Source organism: Hermetia illucens, chromosome 6, assembly GCF_905115235.1.
Source record: "Hermetia illucens chromosome 6, iHerIll2.2.curated.20191125, whole genome shotgun sequence".
Taxonomy (NCBI): domain Eukaryota; kingdom Metazoa; phylum Arthropoda; class Insecta; order Diptera; family Stratiomyidae; genus Hermetia; species Hermetia illucens.
This window is the reverse complement of record NC_051854.1, coordinates 66,185,600-66,213,423: the sequence shown is the minus strand read 5'-3', so window position 1 is coordinate 66,213,423 and position 27,824 is coordinate 66,185,600. Positions and strand designations below refer to the sequence as shown.

The window sequence follows — 27,824 nt, the reverse complement described above, 5'->3', positions numbered from 1 at the left end:
ATGTTTTCAGCCTGTACATACTCTTCCTTTCACAATGACTTCTGCAACGCGACTTCCTTCCACATTGTCGCTTTCCACAAGTTTTCCACCCATACGAAACCACCCCTCACTGGATTTTCCCAAACGGACGCTCCAATGTCGAGAACGATTCTGTTCTTTCGCTCACTTATACAATATTCAGGGTACCGCGTTTCAGCGTGGCTTCGGTTTTCAGTTGCGTCTCTCATTTTCCCCGGTTGAAACACGATTCGTGATTTTTCCTCACGCGTGGTGTCATTGTGCAGAGAAAAAAGAAATTGTGAAAATTGTAACAGAGTCTGTAACAAAGAAAGATTTTTAGTGTATCGCCTCATTTATTTCGTAACGAGCCTTGAGGAATGCAGTGTGGCGGAGTTTTCCCAATGTTGTGATTTCATATTTAGAATTGGAAGTTGTAAGAAAATTGTGTTGGCTTTTCCTTGCCGTCTTTGCTGGCTATTTCGTCAGGTATACTGTGAAAACGTGTGGCACTATCGATCCTTCTGAGGGTTATTGGCTCTCCGGTGTTTCATAACGTGCAGGCGGTTTAGCACGTAACATTTTTAGAAATAGGATAATTCGGCAGCTTGGTGTGGTGCGGAAATACGCATTTTAAATATTGCTATGGTGTTAATTTGTGTGCACGCAGATGTACGTGATGATTGTGCCGTGAAATTGTAAACTCTCTGCTGATGAAACTGAAATACTATAGCACTCCTGGGCTGCTCCATTCAGATGGCTGTAAGTACTTCACTGAAACTGTAAACAATGTCTTTAAGATCACAATATTTTGAAATGAAAATTATGAAAATTCCCAGACAACAACGCATTTTTCCCATTGAGCAAACATTCTCGAAGTGGCGATAGATATGTAGATAGAGGCATGCAGACCTGAGACAATATATACATACAACATACCGCAACTTGAGTAGTAACCTTGCGCAATGTGGGTGTAGCCCTGAAGGTCCTCTTTGTTTACTTGTACGTGGTTTCCGTCTACGGAGGTTTTGAATGAAAGGGCTGAGCTTGTTTCGGCTCAAGTCGTAGTCCTTTGGGTCCCGAAATCTGTGAAAAGAGTTTGCATAGTGGCGCCACTATGAATTTTGATTTGATTTGCTTGCTCCTGACGGTGATTGGAAATCGATAATTTCCTTCAATATTGTCACCAAGCGGACTTTTTCCTAAAATTGATTACTTCTTTGTTTACCAACTAAAAGATGGCTTTACTTGGGAAATTATGTTTAAAATAAGCTAAGTTTCAAGGGCTCTCAAAGCGTTATCGCTTTGAAACGGACTCCCACATCTTTGACTTTCAATACCCTTGTCTGCTTGATCCTTGACTTTTCCTTCCGCAATACTGATTGTATCTAGTTTAGTTTGCGTTTCCCTGGGATTTTATGATGATCCCATGAATTTGGTCACATTTGATTGCATTACAATCTGATTACAAGCTTTTAAGTTACTATACGACATATAGTCCTTACTGAATACCGTGAACTTCTTTACTTACAATCCTGCAAATCCTCTTTTTAAAATTTCATAGGGAATTGCAGTTAAGTGTAAGTTTTTGCAGGCACAATTTAGGTGACGGTATTCTCAGGTATATCCTTCTGGCATTACTAGATTGAATAGCTTCTGAAAAAAGATAATGACGTACCTGAGCGTGGATACGTATGGCTACAATTTGCGACTGAAGCAAAAAAGGTTGAATGGATAGGTGTGAATTGCGACGTATTTTTAGTTGCCTTCAAAGCAAGCAAGGTGTAGTAAATTTGGGAAAACCCATGCTGAGTTTAGGTCACGTCTATTTTCTTGGGGTCACGGTAGCAGAATATCATTGCATATTTCTTGAATGGTGAAATAATTTTTTGCCTTAGAGTTGACGTGCTACATGAATAGGTTTATCAAAATTGAAATGGTATCTCCTCAGCAGTAATAAAAGATTCTTCTTTAAAATGAATGCGAATTTTGTGAAGTCTTTAAAGCTCGGACCAAAGGCTAGAGTGCAGTCTGCACTGCCTGATTTTTGAATGAGTCAACAATGCATATTATAAGAAATCCGATTTGGCAATTTTGCTTAGTATTGTAAACATCTATAATATCAAGTGTAAGTGAGAGCAGATAACTCAGATACCTACGCTATGAATGTAAAAGTTGTATGAATACTGATTTGGGATACTGAATTGGGAATAAGCTCCTGTGAGTGAGCCTGCTCTTGTTATTAATTCAATGTTGGAAATGTTTGTCGATCCCCATGGCCAACTTGAATGGTAATTGGTTATTTAAAGATTTATGTGAAGTGTTACGTGATTTTGTGCTCGCTTAACATATTTTTGCTTTCGTTATTTCCCTCAAATTTGGTCAAATTTCGAGTTTGGTGTTCTTTCAAATGAACCACGTCGTCACTCAGTCCTGTAATGATTCCTGTGACTTCTTTGGGTGAAGTGTTATTTTTGAACGAATCCAATTTTAGATACGAGACTGTCTATAAAAATGATGTTGCCTGAAATTGACATATCTGAAAAAACAATGAATCCAATAGTTGGCTTAATTTCAGAAAGGAAACTTGCGGGACTAATTCAACCGTATATCGGGTATCATTTTTAAGGTTTTGTGTAAACGTCAAATATAGTCATTCATGTGGGGTATTAAATTAAAGGTCTCAATTAGTACTTTTCGAAGCCGGTCTTAGTTTTGACATTTGTGGGAAAGGTGGGGAGTGCGGGGAGCCATTCTCAGAAACTGCCCAACCGAAAAATCTGAAAAAAATCCCGAGGCTTCCACTATATGGTGCCTGGGCTCCGAAATACCTTCCATACTGATATCTGTACAAATAAAGTTAATAATAGTATATTACTATAATTTTTAGTAATTGGCTGTAAAACCCCCCTTAAGTTCATGCTAGCACCACAAAATATAGGGTGTGGCATAGATCTCACCAAGTTTGGTGGAAATCGCACTATTACTAACAAAGTCAAAGTTCTCGCTTCTTTGCAAATTCAAGACTATGAATGTCAATCTCATCCGAAAGGGGATATTCTCACATAATATAGTATATGCATATATTACGTGCTACGTACTAATAAATACACAAAACCTTTCGTACCTGAAGCATTCAGCTTCCGGTTTCCCGACTTGTTAAGATTTTGTGTAAAACAAAACTTTTTATGTGAGAACCTCACTCAATAAAACAACCTCTTTCTCTTTCTACTCTCTCCGCAGGAAGGCATTACGACGCGAAACTAGATCAGTTTTTAACTACGTCTCGTTGCGGCTCTCTCCTTTTGTTGTCTTCTTCAACATTCTTCCTGCCTAAACTGTTCATGAATAGTTCAAAACATATTTACGATTTGTTTCCGAACTTCCGTTGACTCTACCATGAGCCCAAGAATATTTTCAGGTATGCAGCCTCTTTCTGTGACAGCCTCCAATCTTTTTCGATACGCAATAACCCTTGGGCAAGGAAATATAGCATACTCCACATCCTCAGCCATATTAATGCGTCTTGGGAAGTATGATGAATTGTCGTGACCAAATCGACGATGTCTTCCAAGCCCACTTGTGTCAGTTCGTAGTTTAATTTCCCATGGCCCATTGGAATGGCCAAATTTGTCCAGTACGTCCAACGGCCAGTACGTGCCTCGACCTATTTATTTTGCCATTTAGCGACAGGTTTTCACAGTGCCAGCTGTCGTTACTGAACTCCTCGATTGTATACGTTTTGCCGTAGAAACGTTCGTCGTTCCCCCAGATGTCTATGGAGAGCAATCCTGCTAATGTAGTCCGATAAGCACTGCATGTCCAAAATGCACTTAAGACAAACGCCATTCCCGGATTCCTACATTTTAATTTGTTTTCCAAGACAATTGGGAAAACTGGAGCTGCGTAGGCGTAGCGTCAATATTCTGTCATAGATAATTAACCACAGTTAAGGGACATACCTCAAGTGGTTGGAAATGTTTTCTCCTCCGAAGAAATTCGGCAACAATATGTACAATGTATTTCGGAGCCTGTAGTTTGGCTAGGTTCTCGATGGTTTTCTTTTCCATTTTGTAGAAATTAAAGCATGCTTTACATCTAGGATGAGCGCAATGCTGACCACATTGCCTCCTACATTGTACTGTAGTGTACTGTTACAGTTTTAGATGAAGGGCTTGAACAAACTTGAAGGCCCTGATTCAATACAGATCGTTGCGTCAACGATTATTATTATTATTACATCTAGGGTTACCAATGTGCAGCATTTGTCTTCTATTGCAGCCTGAGTCAGGCCAGTCACTGCGTCGACAGTCGATATCGCTTTATGAAATCCAAACTGCTTGTCTGAAAAGCTATCTTCCTCTTGGGCAATAGGGAACAATTTATTGTATAGTTTGGGAATGGCATTGACAAGCAATACCGCTCTATTGGGCACCCAATGGTTTACCTGGCTTCGGAATGACTATGTCTTTACTTTCTATTGCTTGGGTAATTCTTCTTCCCTAAGGCATGCCGTAAGAACTTAGGTTAACATATCTGGTGCTGTCCTGTGGGGATTTCATCCGACTCTGGGGTCCTATTTTCTACGAGTTTCTTTGCTGCATCTGGAATTTCCTCGTTCTCCACGAGAGAAACTTTGTTCGGGTTTATATATACTGAAGGAAACCTCCTACAGTTCACATTTTCTGGGAAGAACGTTTTCAATATAGTGTGCAAGTTTGGTCAAATAATCGGTTGGTAGTGTTGTTTTTTGGTAATGACATCATCGACCTATAAGCATCACACCGTGAATCAGAGTTGGCCTCGGTACTGAAATACTTAAGTACTTAAAATATTCAGGTTTGGTCTTCATGATGGCAATTGTAGAATTTTTTCCAATATATCTTGATTTTTGAATTTCACCAGAATTAGGGATATCGTTTTTGGAAGTTGCTACGCCGACGCGAAGGGTCATCACATGCCCACTGCAATTTTTTCAGGCCCTACGAAACTTTTTCTTGTGCGCTTCCTTCAAGTATCTCTTTGAATATTTCTGCGTAAAATTTGTTGATTGTACATCTCATCGTTATTGTGTTTGTTGGCTTCATATTATTCCTGGTTTGAAAGACGATAGCTTGATAACCGCTGCTTGTGTATTTCTCACTAACATGCCACTGCAGGTCCTTGATTAGTCAATAGCTGATAAAGGTGAGGTCCATTTCTAAAAGATTAGATATTGTCTGCTATTTGTAGTCTAGCCTAAAATTGATAGACCAGTAGCTTCCTCTAAAACACAATTTTTATTTTTCAATGTAGATATATATATGATGAAGGGGGTAATTTGCTCCTGAAATATATATATAGACATGTAGAAAATCTATGCCCAAAATACATTCTATTCGCGACTTGCATAATATTTCTATGAGTGTAGGGTCCCTAGTAAGCTAGGCTATATCATCGAATGAAAAATGACTCGGAGGAACAACACTTGGCGAAATTTACAGAGTATGCCCTCCAATATTTCCTAATGTTTAGTTTATCATTGGGTTTCTTCAGCTATGTTTTACTTTTGATGAAAACAGCGCACAATGTAGTGCACCCAGGTGTTCTCAATTTATGCAGATCATCTGTTTCAACCCATGAACACCGACTGAAGCATTGCTACCAAAATCGTAACAGCTCAATTAGCTTCCGAGAGGTCTGCAGCACCTCTAAAAAATAGCAAAGGACAAATTTTCTCGCAAATGGCATTTTGCTGGTGTTTGGAAAGGTTCACTTTTAAAAAAGCAAAGAATTTCACGTCTTGGTCAAATGACACACACTAAAAGCTTAAGGAGCGAACAAGTTTTTTTTATATTGATTTGATAATTCAGTTCTAGTAGCCGTCGCGGTCCCATTTGTGGCCTTGGAATTTAGGATCTTCTTCCTCCAACCATCTCGATTCATCGACCGCGTCCTATAATTATAATCCGAGCAGTGAGCCACTGTCTTCATCAACAGAATTTGCCCAACGCTTTCAGGTTTTTACCACTGGCTTTTGTCCTTCTGTTCTCTCTTCTTTTTAGGTATTCGAGTGCCGTGTTGAACGTTACCAGCGTCATCAAATATTTGATACAACTCATGGTTATGCCTCATTTTCCATTGGTCGTCCTCTCGTTAAGCTCCTATTATCCCCCTCAGTTTGTGAAGGGTCCAGAAGTCCGGAAGTTTTTGCTAGGGTCCATGTTTCATATCCGTTTGTGTTAGGGTCCTTGTTTCATATTTGTAGCGTAGTACAGGTTTTAGTATCGATTTGCGTACCCGGAGCTTTGCTTTTCTGTGAATGCAGCTGACGTTTGATGCAGGCAATGCCCTTAAAATTATTGACACCCCGGTTGATTCCAGTATCATGCATGTTCTGAACGATCATTTTCAGGTTACTTGTTGCGTTGAAACTTTGCGTATCACTATTGCTAAAATCCCATCTTTCTGAATCTTTTGTCAGCGTTAACCTAATTTGCGCTACCGATTCTCACTAGTCGCCTAACTAGCAAGTCAAATACAAAATGGCAGGATAACGATTGAAAACTAGCATATAAGCCTGTAATTAACACTTGCTTTTTTCTATTCCCTAGTATTATGGTTGCAAATATCGATATTTCGGAAATCACTTGTTCCCTTGGTCAGTGCTAACAAGTATAAGAAGGACCCGTCATCAGTCAACCCAGTCCAACAAGAACTTGTTATCACTGATGAAGGGAACAAAGTACCCGAAATATAAGTATTTACAAGTCTTTGTTAAACTTGTTAGCATTGACTTCCTTGTGTTTATTTACTTCAGTCCAAAACTGTCTACCTTGGTACAGTGGAAGAATTCAAAAAAAGTTAGTTGGAAACGAATTCCAAAAAAAATCAGTCTTGATATCTTTGGGAAATTCGCTGACGGTTGATAAAAGAAATGTCTTTCTGTCATAACGACTTGAACAAAACGTTCGATAATAAAACAAGAAAATCCTTGAAAGAGTAAGGGATAAAAGTGCCGAAGATTACGACCACTCATGGTTAGGGCTTTGACCATACGTTATTTGTATTTTCAGACAAGAAAAAATTCTCTTGGAAATAATATTTATATGAGTATCGGCGTAAAATGTAGTCATTCATTCATGCAACTGAGAGGGGGAAAATCGAAGAAAAAATTCAGAATCTATTCGTCTTCAAGTATCATGTTTGAGAGCTGATGATTTTGTCCTTTTTCCACCATCATTTGGGTGAAATTTATGATTGCGTCGTTTAAAGTTTAATATTCTTCAACGGAATATCTAGCGATAACTTTTTGACGATGGGCTCTTTATGAAGGTTTTAATTTTTGTATCTTATGTGCAATTTCATAATGTGTTTTCAATTTATTACTTTTGCAGAAGTAGTGACAATTTTATGTATGGATAGGTCTAAACATGATTCAGCATCGAGATGCTCGTAATGTTTTTGCAACTTTTACTATGGCAAAGGGGCTCTTTGGATAACTGTAAAATACAGCAATTACAGATACTTTATCGCTAATATATCCTTTTTGAATGAAGTTCATAAGTTCCTTAACCAAATGTATCATTTATTCCACTCAATTCGTATTTTCCCCAAGCATTTTTTTTTGGATCATTCGGTAAACTTTTCAGTTTAACCTGAAACTAAACTTTTAGGAAAACAAATGAACTACAGCTTTACCATTTATAACTTTCCATAGCAACTTAAGGTAAATTTAGCAGACAGAAGTTAGTTTCTTTATTGCTTTATCTGACCAAAGATGGTTCATCCCTCAAAGAACACGAAAATTCAGTGGTTTAATTATATTCTTGTCTATTAATGTTAGTTGTTTTCATGTTAATCATAATTTTATTTTAAAATACACAATAAACCATTTGTTTTCCTAGAAATTCAGTTTCAAAATTTTCAAAAAAAAAAATCGAGAAATTATCAAGTTCCTTGGAAAAGTTCGAAATTGTTTTAGAAAATTATGATTAGATTAAGACGAATATGAATTTGGTTGAGAAAATTATTAATTTGGCTAAAAGAAAGATATAGCTTTTTACAACCTTTGTGCTCATTCAAATTCCTAGCATACCAAATCAGGCCAAATCTTGTTATACCACGATAGCTATGTATCAGTCTAGGGATCCTTTTTAAGGTTTTGTGTAAACACAAAACCTTATTAAAATCGGTTTACTGTCTGTCTGTCTGTCTGTCCGTCACACGTTTTTTTCTCGGAGACGGTTATAGCGATTGACACCAAATTTGGTACAAAGGTGGGAACTGTAAACGCTCACGCATACAGTGAATTACATCCTGTTACGTCGAATTTAAGGGGGGGTCCCCATATATGCAAAAGGAGGGTGTAAAATTTTTTTTCATCAAATACAGTCATGTGGGGTATCAAATTAAAGGTCTCGATTAGTACTTTTCAAAACCGATCTTAGTTTTGACATTCGTTGGAAGAGTGGGAAGCGCGGGGGGTTGAAAGTGATCACTTCTTTAAGGGGGCCATTCTCAGAAACTACCAAACCGAAAAATCTGAAAAAAATCAGGAGGCTGCCACTATATGGTGTCTGGGCTCCGAAATACCTTCCATGCCGACATCTGTTTAAATAAAGTTAATAATAGTATATTACTACAATTTTTTGTAATTGGTTAGAAACCCCCCTTAAGTTCCTCCTAGCACCATGAAAGTTTGCAGTAATATAGGCTATAATATAGAGCATGATCTTACCAAGTTTGGTGGAAATCGCAATATTACTAACAAAGTTATAATACCTCAAATTTGTTGCTTCTTTAAAAATTGAAGACTATGAATGTCAATATCACCCGAAAGTGGATACTCTCACATAATATATGAATATATTACGTGCTACGTGCTAAGAAATGCACAAAACCTTTCGTACCTGAAGCGTCCAGCTTCCGGTTTCTCGACTTGTTTCAGATTTTATATTGGATCTAATCCAGCCTGAAAGAGTTATCTGGTTCCTCATTTGCGGCTGCCATTATGTTTTTGCTTTGTTTCTTAAACTAAAGTAATTTTTCTAATTCACAATTATTTTTGGTAGTTAGATTCGCCGTTTGTTTAAAACTTTTATTGGCGCTTTGGGAATGAGTAGTTTCAATCGCAGTAGTCACTCTATAATAAGATGGCTGATAATTCTAGGTGATTTTATTTACATATTCTGACGCTACATGTTGCATTTGCTGATTGTGGAGTTGTTCCCCCGCTGTAGCAAAAACATATCTGTTTATTTTTTTCAGTGATTACATTGGTTTGAGGTTTCCTGCTCCTTCAATATCACTTTTGCGTTCATCGATAATTTGCTGGGTTATTTAGAAAGAACAAAATATAGTTATATATATATACAAAGCAAACAAATTTCCACTCCAGGAGAGTTTTCATATTATTCGTATTCTTCTTTGATGTCTCATTTTTGGTAGTATTCTTGGTATATGAAGACAGAGGAAAACAACTTGTTTTATTGGATTTCCCGCACCTGAGAATCATTTGGACGTCTATTTATATAAGTTGTCTATAAAATCTATGGTATCCCACATTTTCACCCATATTTTCTCCGAATTGCTCTGTTATTAATTTTTCCTGTAATTGTCGCTTCATGAACCATAATTTGTTTTCGGTCGGGTTTAAGTGCGGATTACGCCTTGCTCTTGGAAGCGACAGTATGCCGGAATTTTTCTTCCAATGAGATATGTATTAAGAAGAAAACCAACAAAAGTCCTGTTCGAAACATCCTAGAACATTGCATCACGGGAAAAAATGCTCGTATAGTGGGCACAACACATTCGTTAATGTATTGTTTAGACTTACTAGTGCACGTTAGCAAATATATGGTTGTCATTGACCTCTGAGTAAGGCATTACGCGTTTGCCACACCTACGTGCCATCCTTGCCAATTCAAACTACGCGATACGAAAAAGAAAATAAAAATCCCTTGGGGTATTATGAGTCTCCAATTTATTAATGAAGGGGAATGGTGTAGAGTTTGTGCAATATTTGTGGATTAATTATTTTATTTTTTTTTCTTATCAAATCCTGTCAAAATAAAATGCGACTGTTCAGAGAAAATACTTTGTTCTAGTATAGTTTCAATTAATGACAATTTTCTGTTGACCTTTAAATTGTGAATTCCAACTCATTCTAGCCATCGGTGTCATTCCTGTCTCCAGCAATTCTGCAAATCTGTTTTCCAAGGCTATTTGTAGTCGCCTGTTTTTCCCGCACTGCCATCTTCAGCATATTCTCTGAAACTATTCCGTGAAGTTCTCTCTGAACGTATAATTCTTTCTTTTATCCCCTCATTCTGTAAAGCAAACGTGCGGACGATGATGACAGCAGGTCTCATCTTTGAGGCTTTTGAATTCTCAAAAGAAAAGAAAAAGGATAAATTTCATTCGAGGTTCTCAGGCAGGGAGGTATAAGCTTATGACACTTTTCGAATACAGGTTGATATGGGGTCCACAATCAAAGTCCGGCTCTACATAGCACAGCGGTGTATACTGAGGGCAGGCACCATTCAGTGTGTCTAACACTTATCTCGTAACTAAAAGGGGTAACTCCGAGCTGTAAAGGGCAACTTCACGTATTGAGACCAAAAGTGAAAGTATAGTAGCGCTTATTCTAAGAACTATCCTGGAGCATATACTACCATTCTAGTTCCTAGTGGTACTAGATAATCTCCAATGATAACAGCGATTTCAGATTGACATACTGCTCTCCGTACATTACAACACATAAGTCGACACAAGATAAAACACGTTGAACTGGTAGCTGCCCACCAGTGCTACTATGGCCATTCGTCCTTTATGCTACCAGCGACACGACAGACGGAGGCTCCACTGGACCATGGCATTCTCCCTAAAATGTTAGTATTTGTTTTTTTCACACTGAGTCATGGGCCTTGGCGAAATGGTTCTGGATTTGGACAAGCTGGCAAGCAGAGTCGGACCGAAAATAAATGCCAACAAAATAAAGTTTTCCGTTTGACGGGTAATCGCATTCTTTCTATCTGCATTAATGAACACACCATTAAAGGCGTTGATCAATTTGTTTGGCATGGTAGCGTTCTTTCTGCTGGTTGCGGCACCAAAGGCAATGTTACTGGAACCATTATCACGTCCCTAGACCCACTTTCAGTGAAAATGCAGATACCTCAGCACCAACATAAAATTGAAGTCGGTTCGTGTCGATGTCCACGCTGCGCTGCTATTTGGGAAAGTGATCGCCACGTTTACTTGGAAGCTTTTATTAATAGCTGTCTCCAAAGTGTCATATGGCAGTTCTGCCGGTCACAATCTCGAATGAAAAATTAGTTTGGCGATCTTGCGACGTCCGGTAGACGAGTTGATTAAAGAGCAGAAGTGACAGTGCATAGGTCACATTTGAAGAAGTGGCGACAACTCCCTTAATATTTGTTTCGGAAATAACTGTAGAAACAGTGTTCGAATGCGTAACGTACAAACATCGCTCAGTGGTTACTTAGGCTGTGACAATAAAGTAATTCTCCTTTTACTCTAGTAGTCACTAACACAGAAGCCGAACAGGTATTTAAGAGGTGTGCGGCTTTTCAGGGGTTTATCGGCTTTTCAAAGTAATAAAGATACAGTTCTGTATCACCTTACAAAATAGTTTATGTATCTGCCGCAGAAGTTACGACACTGCATCTAAGAATGAACTCTCAACCCCTCACATTGTATATTGCTAGCAGGGAACGCATTAATAGTCCTCAATTCACATCCTACTAATCTACAATGATTAGTAGGATTGTATCCAGGGTAAACCCTATTATTTTGCTGCATTAATCACCGAAGTACCTGGTCAAATTGTATAAAAGCCTTTTTAATTAGTTGGTCATTTGATAAATAGGAATTATTTTTTTTTTTTTTTGAAGTCCACATTATATTGTTGCATAGAAATTTTATCGTGAGATACATTGGAATATATAAGAAGTTTTGCTCGTTGATGTATTTCCAGAAATGTTCAAGTGGCTCATATTTTGTAACTCCTCAATTGACGCCACAAACAATTCATTCTTTTTCTTTCTTTTGAAGCTAAAGTAGTACTATCCAATAGTGTTACTTGTCCCTAAATTTTCGATCGTTCTTGTACGTCTTATCCTTCTCATACTAACAGAAGATACTATTCTTTTACTCAAACGTTTTTGCAAGTGCGTATGCATTCGTTTTGCTATACATTATGTTGCCATCATGTCATATTTCATTCCTTGTCATCGTCCCTACTATTTTATGTACAATTGGAAAGCCTACGCTAAGGAACGTTCTCAGAACCTCGATATGAAAGATGGATTCCTCCACCTCAAAGATTCTATTGATTGCTTCTACTTATTAGGACGAAACACGCAATGGTTTACGGAAAGAAAAGTTGACCCAGGGTCGATATAATCAGTTTGGTATTTTTTACCGCTGTTGGGTGAAGCTGTCTGTAAGCTGGTTGGACGTATTTTGGCCCTTTTAAACTATATAAATAGATTAATGAACGCCACATTGAATCCATGGCTAACATAAAAAGTTTATATCTTTGTTGCTTCTCCCTTGCTCGATACACTCCGTAGAAAAGAGTCGCATTTTACTGGGTTAAATTCTAATGAGTGCTTAATTTTTGGAGGAAGACATTACAATTCTGTTGATTTCCTTGAGTAATTTGTATGACAGGAGAGTGTACCCAAATGTCTATGCGGTCAACATTTCTTTTTTACTGATGTCATCAATCAAGACCCAAATCAAAACTATTTCGTTGTCAAAAATATATGTGGGTGCTGGAGTTATTCTCGAAAATCTTATTTCATACTTTGCCTAGGGTCAGTCGTGAAAGAGCAGTGCCTAAATATATAGTAATGGAGGAAGGTAAATATTATTTATGGGCAAATCGTGTGGAATGGAACGTGTGGCTATAAATAGGGAATATATATGAAATTAAATTATGTCGACAGTGCATTCAAAAATTAAGTTCAAAGTGCCAAATAAAAAATGGCTTTAATGAGGTGATTTCCCGCATGCATCTTTTCGTTCTGAAATAATATTATAAAGAATTATCGTCACATTTCTTTGAATTAATTTTCTAGGTTGAAATGAAGTGACAAGGGGGAGAGGAGATGTCCTAGAGCATTTCCAATTTCTGACCAAACACTGCTTTACCACGACTCAGCGATTTGTTTTCGCGTTTTCATTCAGGAAGAACCCATCGAATGCTATTCACCCAACATTCCAACATCCCCTTGTAGGCTTCATAGATTGTTCAGCCATGGGAAAAAATCGTTTTAGGTAAGCCCGCCAGGGTCTGAAAATGTGATCAACCATTGATTTCACCCTTCATTGCATGACAGGTATTTTCAGAGGTCGTCTTCTCCGGGGATCATTTCTTTAGACTTTAGGATTGTAGAGTTTATCTGTTGGTTCATTCTCAAAATACCAGGGTTCATTTTTTCAAAAAAGTTTTTTTACAAAGAAAACCCGGGCTGCTGTTTGTCGATTCCGGGAAATCTGGTAAAGCATCTCTTGGCTTCTCTTTTTATTTATCTTTTCTCAGAAATGTCTCTAGACATTGTATGTATACCTAGCTCAAATTTCATGTAGTTACATTCTGCTGTTCACCATTTTCGTCTTCGTCGACGTGGAGTTTTTTTTTCGGACAATTCTCCCTTTTGACTCGGGTAAACCAATGTAGAATTTTTCTTGAATCCAAATTGTAGTTCACACATGCGGATTCCATTTTTTTTTCAATTTTTTTCTATACCTTTCTTCGATAGTGAAAACAAAATTGAAATGCCATGCCAACTCTACTAGCCTCACGACATCAAGGTACAATGTTGTCTAGGTTGTATTTGACGTTGAAGTCTCACTTGTTATCCAACAGCTTCTGATTTTTTAGTGCCTTTACATGCTTTCATATGTTGTTCTTCACAAAAGGGTCGTATTCCTTGTCCATCATTGCCTTCTGCTGATTTTGTTGTGCTGATTCCATCTAGTTTCTAGATTTATTGATAACCAATAATAATGCTACAGCTGTTTCTGCATTCCCACATGTCTCAATCAGGTCATCAACCTTTACTTTTTGATGCTTTCATATATGATCGATCAAGCAGCTGTCCTTTGACGATGTTCTTTCAGTTTAGTGAACACTATGTCTAAGTTTCCCCTTTGTTTTCATCATACACATCGGGTGTTCTTCTTTGTTGTCATTTGACGTTTCTTTCCCAATGTTCTCATCATCAAGCTGGGCTCAGTAACGCTGTCGTCCAGAAGTTTAACACCACTGAAATTATTAGCTTTTTTCATTCCGAGATCCAGATGCAATACTCCTTCACGGCTTCGTCAGTACTGCTGCTGGAGCTCTGACGCATCGAAAATATTTCAAGACAAAGTATTGGAAACATTCATTGAAGTCTCATTGACGATCACGTTCCTGAAACCGGGATAATAATGTTAACAGCTAGATCGCCAATATGAAAAAGGAAAAACAAAATAAACGACAGATACCTCAATCAAGGCGACGAAAGATTACATTCTTACTCTACTTCCTTGAGGTAGAAACCAGGCATGATTTTTGGAGTTGCAGCTTATTTCCGGGAACCATATATAGACTGACGTTGAATTGTGCAAGCGACACTAGTCCCTTTAGGCGACGCGCAAAATTGCACTCCAGGCTCGTTCAGTTGGAGGGAGAGAAGGAGAAGAATCCTCTCGAGCCGGGAGTTTTATTTGAGGTCTGGAGCTAGATTTTCTTCCTACAACCTTGATTGCGGACTATAAAGCCTCCAAGTCGTGATCGCTGATCAATTCTTTTTTTTAGATTAGATCCTCTTTCTTTCGACTCAGTATTGATTTATCGGACTTTCAGTCCGTCATCCTGTCATAAAGAGCAGCAAATTTATCTTCAACCCTTTTAGTTTTCTCGATTGTTACTACTATGCTTCACTGGAAAATAGCCCGCTTATCTCGAGAATGTTTACTAGAAGCATATTATGTTCAGTGCTTCCAACGGTGTTTTCTTTTGCTCAGTGTGTTTGATTTGGTAGAGATTTTAATCTCATCGAAAAAAGGTTCTTCAAGATTTAAAAGGCAGTTGACTTTTGCGCGATTCCATATTTCTTTATGAAGTCCAATCTATATTTCCACTAATCACATCTCCTGATTAACTGGATTGGAATTAGCTGTTGGAGCTTACTCATGATAAAATTGGTTTTCTCCGCTTAATGGTAGACATTAGCTTATTTTGGCTGATTTTTCAACCTCACCGTTTTTTTTTTGACTTGCTGCTTGAAACTGCTTAGTCTGATGTTTCGCGTTAACTAGTTGATTTGATGAACTGGTAACACAAGTAACAGAGGTTTTTACTTAAAGGCAATCTTTTCCTCAGGTAACTTTTCCTCCTATATGGGTACATATGCTTATACTTACCTCGGCAACATCTGGGCCTCATACGGACACCTAACTAAGCTCACTGAACTAGTTTGTACCGTTTGACTCACAATATTTTCTTAGCACCACAATTACCAGGGAGCACTATCTGCGCTGCAATTGACAGTGTTAGATCGGACTTTGGAGGAAAAACGGGCACTGCATCAGCAAAAGCCAAGAGTGTTGTACAACCTGCGAAAACCTACTTCGAAACTATGAGCGACACTGACTTCTCTATGTGGGAATCAACTAAGTCTGTCCTCAAATCTTTAATTACGAATTTTCGTCACTCATTACATTCCGTTCAAATGTAGTTACAAAATTGTCTTACACTAAATCCTCATGCCTTCTTTATCGATCTTCTTTCGCATTGTTTACATGATTTTACCCAAAGTCAGTGTCGGTTAAGACTTTTGGCATCCAGCCCAGTAGAACTGCCGTTTGATCTTCTCCATAGTGACGTTCCATGCTCTCGTCCGTAAGGTCTTACTAACGCATATTCGAATCTACGACCATTTGCCGAATTTTTGAACGCATATCCATTCACTTGCTGAATATTCTGCCGTTGTGCCAAATAACCATATGCCAGTTTACCATGAGCCAGTTAACCATATTTCATCTTATTTCATCCCAATTACGATTTTGATTCTGCTTCTCATCTTAATTGTTTCCTGTACTTTTGCATCATTCCCATTATCTTGCTATGTTTGCTCCAACATCAGTACTTCTTCCGCTGTAGCTCGCAAACATCAAACACTGCAGGATCGCTCCAAATTGCTCATTGCTGAACAATCTCGTTCTGTTTTGCACTTGCTTCTCGGTGCATCATTCTCGCGTTGTTTTCTTCTTGCATTTTGTCAATTGCTCCATCTTTTTTTAGGTCCTTTCTCAGTATCCTTTTATTCCTTCTGCCGTGTGGCTATCTTTTCGTTGTGTCATTTTGTGATTTCCTTCTTTCCTTTCTTCGTTTAGCCGTCTCAATGTTCATAATTTCCTTCTGTGATTTTTCAACTTTCCGGATCACTTCTTTTGTTGCTTTGAGCCCACTCGAAAGATATCCTCCCTGCGCTAATTTTTACTTTTCTCCTGTGAACCCTTCTCGGTCTGTTGCTCCTCAGATGATTTCCCTCTTGCATTTTTGCTTCTTCTTGCACTTTTGTCTCTTCTTGTTTCATCTTTTTTGGCACCTTGGGTGTTCATCTTTCTATTTTACACCTTCCCTCTGTTCACTTACAGCTCTCCTAAAAAATGTCATTAACTGTTTTGTTCTTTTATGTCATCTAGAGCCGCTGACGTGTGCTCCCGTTTTCTTTTTGAGTTGTACTAATTTTCGATCCTCGAACTTCACCATTTTAGCTTATGTATTCCCATCATTGCCACCAATTGTTACGGAAATGTTTCGTATATATACGTATATATATGAATATATTCATTTAGAAGCTAAAATTTCCATGTTTAGACTGCATATGATAAAATCCTTAAACTTCCAAAGCCTCCTTTACGTGAAATCCCGAAACTTCCAGACTCGCCGCTAATTTGAATTGTCGTCCCAAATATTTTTCCAAAAATGGTTTTCGTTACAAAACCAATATTTTCACATATCCTTTCCATTGTTTATGCCTGGCTATTTGGGGTATTACTGGCTAAAGGAAGCCAGGGTGGAAACCGTAGCACACATTGTAAAATACGTGTATGGAATCAACTTGATCGTTTCATTCGGTTCAAAGAAGACATTATGGTAGTTAGCTTTTGGGACAGGATGTCTAATGAAATGTTAAAGACCAAGTAGCCAAAAGGAGTGCTTCACAGAGAGAGTATTAGTTCAGGCGACTGTGTTGGCCAGGACTTAGTAAGTGAAACTCTGAACCAGATGAATTCACTAGACGAGTCACTTTATTCGTTGTGGAATATAAGGTGTAAAGTTGACATTATATTTCTGATTATGTAAGACAAATAGGACAGAATGGCGCAACCGATCACCAGGAGCCGACGACGTTTGCGAACAAAAGAAAGGCTAAAGAAAAAGAAGATTGACAGAAGATGACAGAGATAGTACCTTGGGACAAATTCTCTACGCTATGGCTATGGTATGTATGTCAGCGGTGATACCACATATATATTTTGTCAATTTAATTCTACACTCTTCTTCAGGCCGTATCCTTTCTTCGGTTAATGTCCAATATAAAACTTTAGGACGTACACTCTTTTTATAGTGGATATGCCGAAAGATCATGGGCTTTGATGAGGGATGCTACTAGTTGCCGGAATTGCCTTTCTGTGCTTCGCATAGGGTCTGATTTACAGATTGATAATGACTATTGTTTCCAAGTAGGCAAAAACATTCGATTGTGGTTTCCTATTGTGTCCCTTTTTTGACAAACTTTCATCTCAGCAGTTTAGAAGGGCTCACCTTTGCCCGTTTATGTGGCGAGTAGGAGAATTTTATCCCAATTTGTGCCATGAAGTGAAGGCGGGTCGGGGAGGGGTCCTAGTTCTTGATCATTTTTGCATTTCCATATCATATTGCTTTCTGTCGATTGTCAGAAATGAACGTCCACCAAAAATCTAAACTATGAACTCCTAAACATAGAAAAAACCAACACTAAATCATTGATGCTCTGAATCTTCCGTTTCAAAAGGAGAATTTAATTGCATTTAAATCCATAACTTTTTCTCCCAATTCTCAGTAGAATTTTTCGAAAATTTCTTGTTTTACCGGTACTTTAGGATAATGCGAATTTCAAATGCGCTACTTAGCAAAGATACGATTCTGTTCCCTCTGCGAGATATCACTTTGGTAAAATGCAAGCGGAGTGGAAATTCTCCTGGCTAATGGTAATTTGATGGTAATGACAGGGTCGTTGCGCAAGTGGTTATTGAAATCACTGTCGGCAAAAGTTAAACTGTTTTCGAAGACACTTGAACATCTGGAAGGTTATGGATATTCCTGGATTGTCAGTAAAATTAGGTCAGGAATTTTTTCGTTCGTTAAATAGCTTAGTGAGATTTTTTTTGCGAAAAAACTTGCCCTATAACAATGCATTATTTGAAGAAGTTGAAGATATTTCGAGGCGAAACAAACTGACACTTAAATGGCGCTTGGAATTTTCACAGCTATTAAGTAATCCTAAAAGATGAAGTAGCCTCTTGATCACCTCGCAGAACGTAGTCTTGTTTTTTGTCTTCGGACCTCATATGAACTCCGCGACGTTTTCCGCACGGAAGACACTTGTACACAACTGCCTTTAGGATCGATATTAAAGCGGATCTAACTGACGACTTCCGCAAATGTCCTACTTTCTTTCGGTTTAGTGAGCAGAGCTGACGGTTAATTTTTGTTTACTTCCTTCCCTTTTCCTTTGGTGCTCAACTATTCGTATCCGCGTTGAATTTGGGCAAACTGTTTTCTAATGGCGCGGTATGCTGTTTCCTTTTGTCCTTCTTTGCCTTTTTTTGAGTCTTGGAAGACTAACTGGATGAAGTCTCCGTCAGACACGTTTTTACTCTGTTTCCCAGCTCCATTCCCAATTCTATTTGGCGATTGTGGTATCCTCAGCGCAAAAGACAGTTATTTTTTCTTTTCGCGTGGATGTTGCTATGTCCTCCTGTGGACGGAAATGCGGTCTAGGATTTTTTCCAGTTCCATCTGCCCATTTTCTGGAGGAAAGTTGTAGACCACGTCCGCTTCACGACTGCTGTGCGCTTCCTAATAAGCCTTTTCTCTTTGGCCCCACCAACATTTGGTTAAAGGTCTGTTTTCAATTTAAGAATCCAATAAGGACGTATAATTAATATCCAGGACACCCATCCATTAAATATGCATTAATTGGAAGGATGAAACGATGTTCACTGCAGTAAGGTCATTGTACCTCACCGATTCATCAAATTTTCAGTAAATAGTGTACACTGTAATTAGCTTCATTCAGCTTACTCTTAACCAGTCCCAATGGTTCAAGACAAAATTTATCAGGTATTTCCCTGAAGTATTTAATGAGAGCGTACAAATAGACACATCGCCCTCTCTGGTCCCCTCCCCCTGTATCCATCTATACAATCCACTTTCAAAGAAACGGAGAACTTTGAAACCCAGTTTACGAGTACTTCTCATATTCCTCGTAACTCTAGGAAATTGTATTCGTTTCTGGAGAAGCTTGTTCCTAGGGCTACAATAACGGTAAAAATACATATAACACGGAGAGAATATATATAAGGGAGTTTGGAAGGCAACGAAGCAGCAGTCCATAGGAACGCAGTGGGGGCAGGCTTCTAGTCATACGACTTTATTCATGTGTACAATTTGTACGTATAATAAAATGATGGGAGGGAAGCCTGAACAAGGTCACGGGTTGCTATTGTTGAAACAAGATAAAATGCCAGGTTCCATTAGCATCAGTATGCAGTCCTGCTACGGCTAAGATGTTTCCGTGTATAGTACGTACAGTTGCATGTATAGATTTGGTATTTGCTTCGTGCTTAGGTCAAGGCGAAACTTCGTTACGACAAGAACGCATCTCACTCATTTGGCTGAGTTAGAGTGTACTTCGCGCCTAATTCACTTATTCGGGTGAAATATGTCATACGGTTGTCTTTGCTTCATGCTTTCGCCAACTGGCTGGAGTGTACTCCGCAACGTCTTTGTTAACCCTATTGAATTCTGTTGGGAAACTTTTCAGTCTGCTTTTCTAAGCGTTATTCATTTTTCATAATCGAATAACGTCACTTATCGGAGTACCTATTTTTATTTGCTTCTAAGTGTACACGCTGGCATGTTTGCGTATACACCAGCAGAAGTGCTTTTTGAAGTATTGATTTTCAACATCTGAAAGAGGTTGCAGGATAAATTGACGTGTGATAGCCAAATGAAAAATGAGGCCATGTATTTTGCTCTGTTAGAACTGCTTATTATTAGACCGAAACCAATTTCTTGGTAAATAGTCCTACGCGAAAAGGAGCACAATTGAAGGCAGCATGCAATGTATTCTGTATCAATTTCTGCAAAAATTACTTTTCTGGGCAGGATTCGAGTTATAGGTTGTAAATATATGGATGCAAGTACTTGTGAAGTGAAAGTTTTCATTTTAGTGCATTCCACTTCAAGATGGAAAAGTCAGATTAGATTTCTTGGAAAAAGATAAGTCAATTTCAATAGTTTTGTAGCGTGGGTAGTTACTATGGTTTCTTTGAATGCTTCCTCGACGTTGCATTATTCAGAAGATGTTTTTTGTTACTTATCAGTCTTCAAATACCGTCGGATAAATCTAATAAACTTTTGTAATAAATCTTTTTGATGTTTCGAAGGAAAACTTTCCAAATAACTCGGATTTGCTTTCAATTTTTTAATAAATTTACTGCGTTGTCTGATGAAGACTCACAGGACTGGACTGGACTGGATTTTACGCTGAAGGTTGTAGAAATTCCGTTCAGTTTAGTTCCTGTTTGTAAAAGTTCTGAGCTTGTTAATCCCATTTAGGATGGAAACTGGAAGTAGAAATTGCTTTTGAGGCGCCAAGAGTTTTCTTATAAACGATATGAAAAATGAGAGTGTTCTTGTTTATTTTATTTCCGCCTTCACATCTTCCGTGTTGACTGAAATGTTATATTTCTCCTTCTATTTTTACATATGGTTCCTTGGTATTTTCTTCATAGTAGATTGTTGTTCTTTTTTTAGCCTTGAATATACTTTTCTACTCTTCGCTTGAAAGGGTTTTCACTCCCATCCTAGGGTGATTGATTCAGTTTTGATATGTTTTTCGACCTTTATAATGAAGAAAAGCTTTATGTTACACATCCGTCATTTTTCTTCACTTCAGTTAGGTAGGAATACGTTTTATTGCTAGTCGGGATATTTTTTTGTGATGAAATGTTTTCCACTCGCTTAGCTTCCTGAATCAATAGCATCCAGATTAACAATATTGCCTGCTATCTAAGTGCTATTTGTTTACTCTGTTGATTGTAACAATTTGTAGGCAAATTTAAATCAAGGCTGCGATCCTAGATTGGCTTCATCTATTTCCGCTTTCGCTGATTAGTGCGTAGGCAAGTACATTATAACCTCCTGTCTCACCGGTACGCAGATAAACGATCTTATAAAAAACTGTGTTGGTGTTCTGGAAGGTATCCTTGTAGGCTTGCTGGAAACTTTCAGGAGGGGAGCGTCAACTAAGCGGGTGATATCCCCTCGTATCTTGACAAAATCCCGTGTTCATGTTCTTTGTGAATTTTTTGCCTCTATTGAAACGGATACTGCTGAAAAATACTATCAGCAGCTTGATCATCTGTACGATAAAATCAGGACTAGTGTTTCCAGATTTACTGGAAAAAAGTAAGTTTATAACGATTGGGTATGACCAATTCAAATTCATTTAGAATATTCTCCCGATTTCGATACACAAGTCTCTCCTAATCGATGAAATCCGCGATCGGCATCGGCATTCATACCACGTCATTCATTCGTCTGATGACTGACATCTCATCTTCAGTGATGACTTGTTAGGTGAATTTTATTTTGGATTTAATAATGGAATTTGTTTAACGCAAAATTTAATGCAAACTAGTTGCTGCGAATTTAATCCCAAATCAAAAATACACACTAAGCCAGATGTATTGAATATGAGATAACGTTTACAATTCTTGAATTATAGCACTGGAATTTGGGGGGAATATCAGTTAAAAATGTGCTAACCTAACAAAAAATAAGAAGCTTGAATGCGGCCAGTAGAAGCGCCATATCATAGTAATTCCCTTTTTATCAAGAGTGATGTTTGTCAACAATACGATTGTGCTAAGATCCATTGGGAGCAAAGAAATGAATGCCAAATTTTTAAGATGTTATGTAATGTAATCATTTCCGAAGACATGTAACTCCCGTCATTAAATTGTGCATCGTATGGAAATGGTGATAATCTGCTGGCGTAGTAAGACCTGGCGAGTACGGCATATGCGGTACAATCTCCCACTCGAGATCATTCAGAATTAAGCTTTCTCTGTCGCACCAAACATAAATTATCGGCTTCTTAGTATGGAAATTTTGATTGACTGTAAGCTTTGGTGTTTCTACGGTGTTGCCTACTCCTCCGTTTGCATCATATATACGGATACCCTCTCTCGGTAACAATTTGGTACAAAAATGGTTGCTAGTTACTACGAGTTGCATGATTTCGGGAAAGATATTTTATTTATTTATTTTATTTTTTTTTTGTAAATTTTATTTGCGAATTGAGAGAGTCTGCCATCAACTTCCACTGTTAGTGGTCCGCAAACCGCTTAGTTTAGGGTTAGAATCCAATTTGTAACAATATACGACTCCCAACTCCTTAACACAACTTAGATCATCCAGCTTAGGCCTGCATTTTACTAGACAGTTGTTGTCCTGAATATACCTGAATTTCATTCTTACGCACCAGGATTTATCTGGTCACCCTGCTCTCAGAGTAGATAGCGTTTCTCATAAGTTGGTCCTGCATGGGATAAAACATCAATTTGGCAATTTTCTTTCTTTTTGTCGCTTATTTTGTGTGTTATCCAAGCCCATTATGTTTGAGCATCATTGTTATCAGTGGCAGCATTATAGTGGGAAATGGTCCTTCCTTTCCTGGACCCATTCTCAGAACCTACGCAACCGACGTATCTGAAACTGCACTGCCACACAGTGCCTAGATTCCGAAATAGCTTCCATACCGATATTTCTTAAAATAAAGTTAATAATATATTATTATAATTTTTTGTAGCTGACTTGAGACCCCTTCCCCCATTAAGTTCATCCTAGAATTGTAAAATACCAAATTTGATGGAAATGGCGCTATTACTAACAAAGTTACAATAGGTCAAATTGTCCCTTCAGTGTCAATGCTAGGGCTTTGAATGTCAGTAGTACGCCAAAGGGATATTTTGGCATAATGTAACATTGACATATGCATTACGTACTAGGTCCTAATGGGACAAATGTCTACTCAAATGTTTTTACAAAAGAAATACACAAAACCTGTCACACCTGAATCGTCCAGCTTCAGGTTTCCGGACTTATTTTCGCATGAACTCAAGAATGTTCAGAAATAAAGAAGAAAAATTTCCAGTATTTAGGGAACTTCAAGTAATCATTGTTACTAAGAAGGTGGAAAAACTGACCCCCAGATGGCTGCATAATTCAATGTCAGTCATGTGAGGATTGGTATAATTTTCAAGGAAAAAAAGCCTTTAATTTCGTGGAAAGTACATCTGTGGGGTGTTGTCTCCACTCTCAAGCACTGTTGTATATCGATGGTTCCTAGGAAGTTATAATCGATGTTCAAGCATTCGTGCTGTATTATCTGAGCCTTGCATCTCAGGAAAAGTATGTCCCAGTGGCACTTCAAGGAGGCACTCTTTTGGTAATTTGATTCTTGGTGTGCTATCAAGAATGCGCCGCCCTGAAAGCCTTTCAGCGATTATTTACAGCATATAACGAGTGACAAAATGCTGCTCCGGTCCTTTATAAAGTGTATTAGCCCAAACTGTTCACCTCCTATGCAGTATTTCCAGTGCGAGATTATGCTATGAAGGAAACGGCCGTATAAACTGTCTGAAAAACATTATAATAGTTCGCATAAGATATATTCTTAATCGATTTATCTTTGGTCAATTTGGCTCACAGATTTTCATGTGTAGTGCTGAAGTCTGTACACGGTCGGAACGGAGAAATGCAGAATAGCCCTCTACATAGATGTGAATAGATACATCGGCGAGTTTGAATCAATTGCGACTTCCACATGAAACATTGCAACCATCCCGCGATTTCGGGAAACTCATTGATGCTCTTACCTAGCTGTCGAAGATTATAATCGGGCAGTTTACCGCTCGTTTTTAGCTCGTGCAACGCGGATTTCAACAGGCCACATGGCTAAATAACTTGTGGGCGTTTTGGCATAGTAGTATCATATTTTCCCCGATTATTAACCGCGTGAATGCTTCGACCTGGAACAGGAACTGCGACACCGAAGAGGTCGTGTAGAATAATGGCAGTTGTGAAGTTGAGGTGGCAGCATCACATTGGTAATCCCCTGCGGCAAGGACTTTGGGAGGGAGCTGGTTCAGCTAGGTCAGCCGGTAGAACTTTAGTCATTACAAGCATTTCAAGCCTACCTTCCACGAACAATATGGCTCTTTGTTCTAGTCTGTAAGTAGTTTATTCCTTATGATCGATTCTATAGTCAACACAGAGCTGTTGTGTGTATTCCACCACAATGATGAGTATAAGCTTAAATTTATTCATTTTCAAATCAATCAACCGATTGGCAAAAATCGTGCATCGCTAATTTGTATCAAATAAGGTTAGCTTGTACAGTTTCGGATATGAAAAGAAGACCCTGTTTAAAAAGGCCGTTGCTCAACTTTTTTCCTAAACATTATAAAATTAAAATCTGCTCCTCTAAAAGTGGCATCTATCTTGTCTTATGTGGTCGTTTTGCCACATTTAGCCAGTATTGTATCCTGGACTAAGTTGTCTAGATTTATCCTCGAAAGAAAGTGATTGATAATGAATCTACTCCGGTCGAAAGTCTGAAACTGACCATCTATCCGCAACCGACTGCCAGTAACATACATGTTGTCAAGTAAGCAAAAACCGAGGGAATAAGGTTTGACAAAACTATACCTTCCTCCAGCAAACATTCATTCCAATCAGCCCAGGTTTTCTTATTAAGCCTAGACCACATGTTTAGAGTCCTACGGAAACCAAATTTTTCACATCTATGAAGCCCAGAAGCGATGGTTTTAAAGTGAGCAGTTGTTGGTATCTGTACAGAACCATTGAAAGCGTAGTCTAGGGGCATCGCACAATAAGGTTCAATCATATAGGGACGAAGTACTCCTGCTACTTGCTAAGCAGATATCATTGAGGAGTAGAAGTGTAAAAGGTCTAAGATTGATTGAGCGAATTATTTAATTTTCAAAATATAATAATTTACTATTACTAACTTTATTTGCGCAGATATCACAACGGGGAGAATTTCGGAGTCTAGGTATCATGTACATGAACAGGCATAATTCTTTTCAAATTTCTCGGACGGGTAGTTTCCGAAAAACTGGTGGGTCCTTGAACTAATTGACTCCTTTCGGACTCTGTCACTCCTCTCCTTTGCAACCAATGTCAAAACTAATACCTGCTTCGGAAAGTACTCATCAACACCTTTCATTTGATACCAAATAGCCATATTCGCTGAAAAAAAATGTTGCATCCCTCTTTTAAGTGGATTTAGACCTCCCCCCTTACTCTTAAATTGAACGTTCAGCAATGTTATTCACCGCTTCATAGTTCCAACCTTTCTACTGAATTTCGCGTCGATAAGTGTTACCGTTTCTAAGAAAAATGCTTGTGACAGACTGACACAGAGTAAACTGATTTTAAAATTACTAAGCGAAGACGGCTTTACGGTTTCTTATCATAGCAGAGGCAAATCGTCAGACGCAGTCTCACCTCTGCCCTAGGAGCAGCGTGACCGGAGGGGCTCGCAGAAGTTGAATGCTATTGAGCAGCTATTAAGCACCCTTTGGGCCAAAGCTTGGTCAGAGGTGAACATATTTTGTTTAAGGATTGAGGGGTCCTAAGTCCACATCCACTACTAGATATCGGACCGGGCCAAATGGGAAGGAACTTACTTCCTCTTTTTTGGTCCATGGAACCCTTGTTTAGGGCTTAGCACTCAAAACTTCAAAAATATTAGGCGAAGACGGCTTAGGATCCCTAAATCCTTAAACAAAATAGGATTTTAAAATGATTCTTCGATTGGCAAGCTAGGCAAGATGAATGTTTGCAATGAGGTATGATCTTCGATGTGATATGAGGGAAGGTTTAACGACAGTTTTTTGGAATGTCAAGGGTATATTATGGTGGTATTTTCGACGAACGCCTATTATGGTACCAAAACTGCAATATGATCCTTTCAGCCTTAATTTGGCTCAAAGTAATATCAAATTTAGATATCGTCATTTCAATTAAGTTGCAGTTTACAGCCTTTGGCTCGCTTCGGTTCGATTATATTCAAGATTTGAAAAAGTGCTCCGTGGTTGATGTCAGAATTGTACACTTTCCATTAATTGCAGTGGAGTCTGTTTTATCAGTTACGTGACGATTGTCCTATTTTTCTCGTGAGTGCGTTTCTAACTGCTTGTTCCCGTTCCAGACGAGCAATTCAATCTGTTTCCGCATTCCGACAAAAGCATTCAATTACGATAGGAATTGAGAAAAAAACGTGTTTTTACCAGGCTGATGACAGCATTTCAACGTGTAATCCACACATTCAAGTGCATACAATCTTTGCTTCGTGTGCTACTATGTTATAAGGCACATCCCATTGTTGCGAAGCCTCAATTCTTTAGTGGAATTTTTCTAGATAGTATCAAGTCATTCAATACTTGAAAATCTTTTTCTGGCCGATTTCATAGTCAGTTTTGCATAGAATCCCAATAATCTTTTGAGGTTTGTTGGAAGGATCTGATTTGTTATGAGGTTTTGTTTCATATCCTTAATCTCGTAGTCTTCATAGAAGTTTGTAGTCGAAATGTTCGCAAAGTTGCCGTTTACGCCATCAGGCCTTTCTTACATGAATTTATGCGGACTTTATTCGTCACCTTTTAGCTAATATTGTCTTTTCAAATATAAAGAATGATTAAAGTCAGCAGCAGTAATGACTTCATTTTTGGATAAAAACATACACAGGTAAATATTCCTCTAATTCTTGCATAAGAATCTATAAATAAAAACGTGTCTCCCAACAGACATAACCGGTTTAAAAAACACACTGTATCTAACTTCATCAGTTCGACATAGTGCGATATTTATGGTCAATATCGTGAGGTCTATCGTTCCATATCAGATTCGTACATTACATTTTAATTCATTTCATATTGTCGTAGTCCATGTTTGTTTTTCCATACGCATTCTCGTATGTGTGATATTCACTGGAAGTACGAAATGTTTTGATTTCTGCTTTCAAGTTTTACACACGGTTATACACATACCAAAGACAGTTTCCGACCTTCAAGATTCTTATCACAGAATTGCGAGTATGTAGCCCACTTTGTTTTCAATTAAAACGTGACTGAAAGTGTGGAGCTGTTAGAATTTGCCGCTTGAAAAAAAGTAGACTCGGTTTACATTATTTATGCGTTTAAATTGAATCAGATTTCAAGATATTCGGTTTAAGGAAGGATAAAACATGCAGATATAGCGCTCTGAGGCTGTTCCTCAGATGTTGTTAGAAAGGAATGTGGGTTTCCTCTGAGGCGAAGTATGAATTATTTATTTGAGGTCCTCAGAAGTTTTCGCCACTGCGTAGTTATATTTAATTTATTTCGACAAATAGCACTAGTAACTTCTCTGATTACTTATCAGTAGGCTCTTTTCGCCCCTTATTACACAGAAAACTACG

General features: G+C 38.3%; 1 protein-coding gene across 6 annotated transcripts in view; it reads left to right on the top strand.

Annotated features, from left to right (window-relative positions):
* The window catches only part of LOC119660607, a 586,737-nt gene that overhangs the window by 431,053 nt on the left and 127,860 nt on the right, over positions 1 to 27,824 (top strand). Inside the window, exon 1 of one of the 6 annotated variants that reach the window (XM_038069299.1) lies at positions 236 to 759. The exons of the other annotated variants lie outside the window; for them this stretch is intronic. The gene's annotated coding sequence lies outside the window, so the exon portion shown is untranslated. Of the gene's footprint in view, positions 1 to 235; positions 760 to 27,824 lie in introns of those variants that run through there. 6 annotated transcript variants of the gene reach the window in all.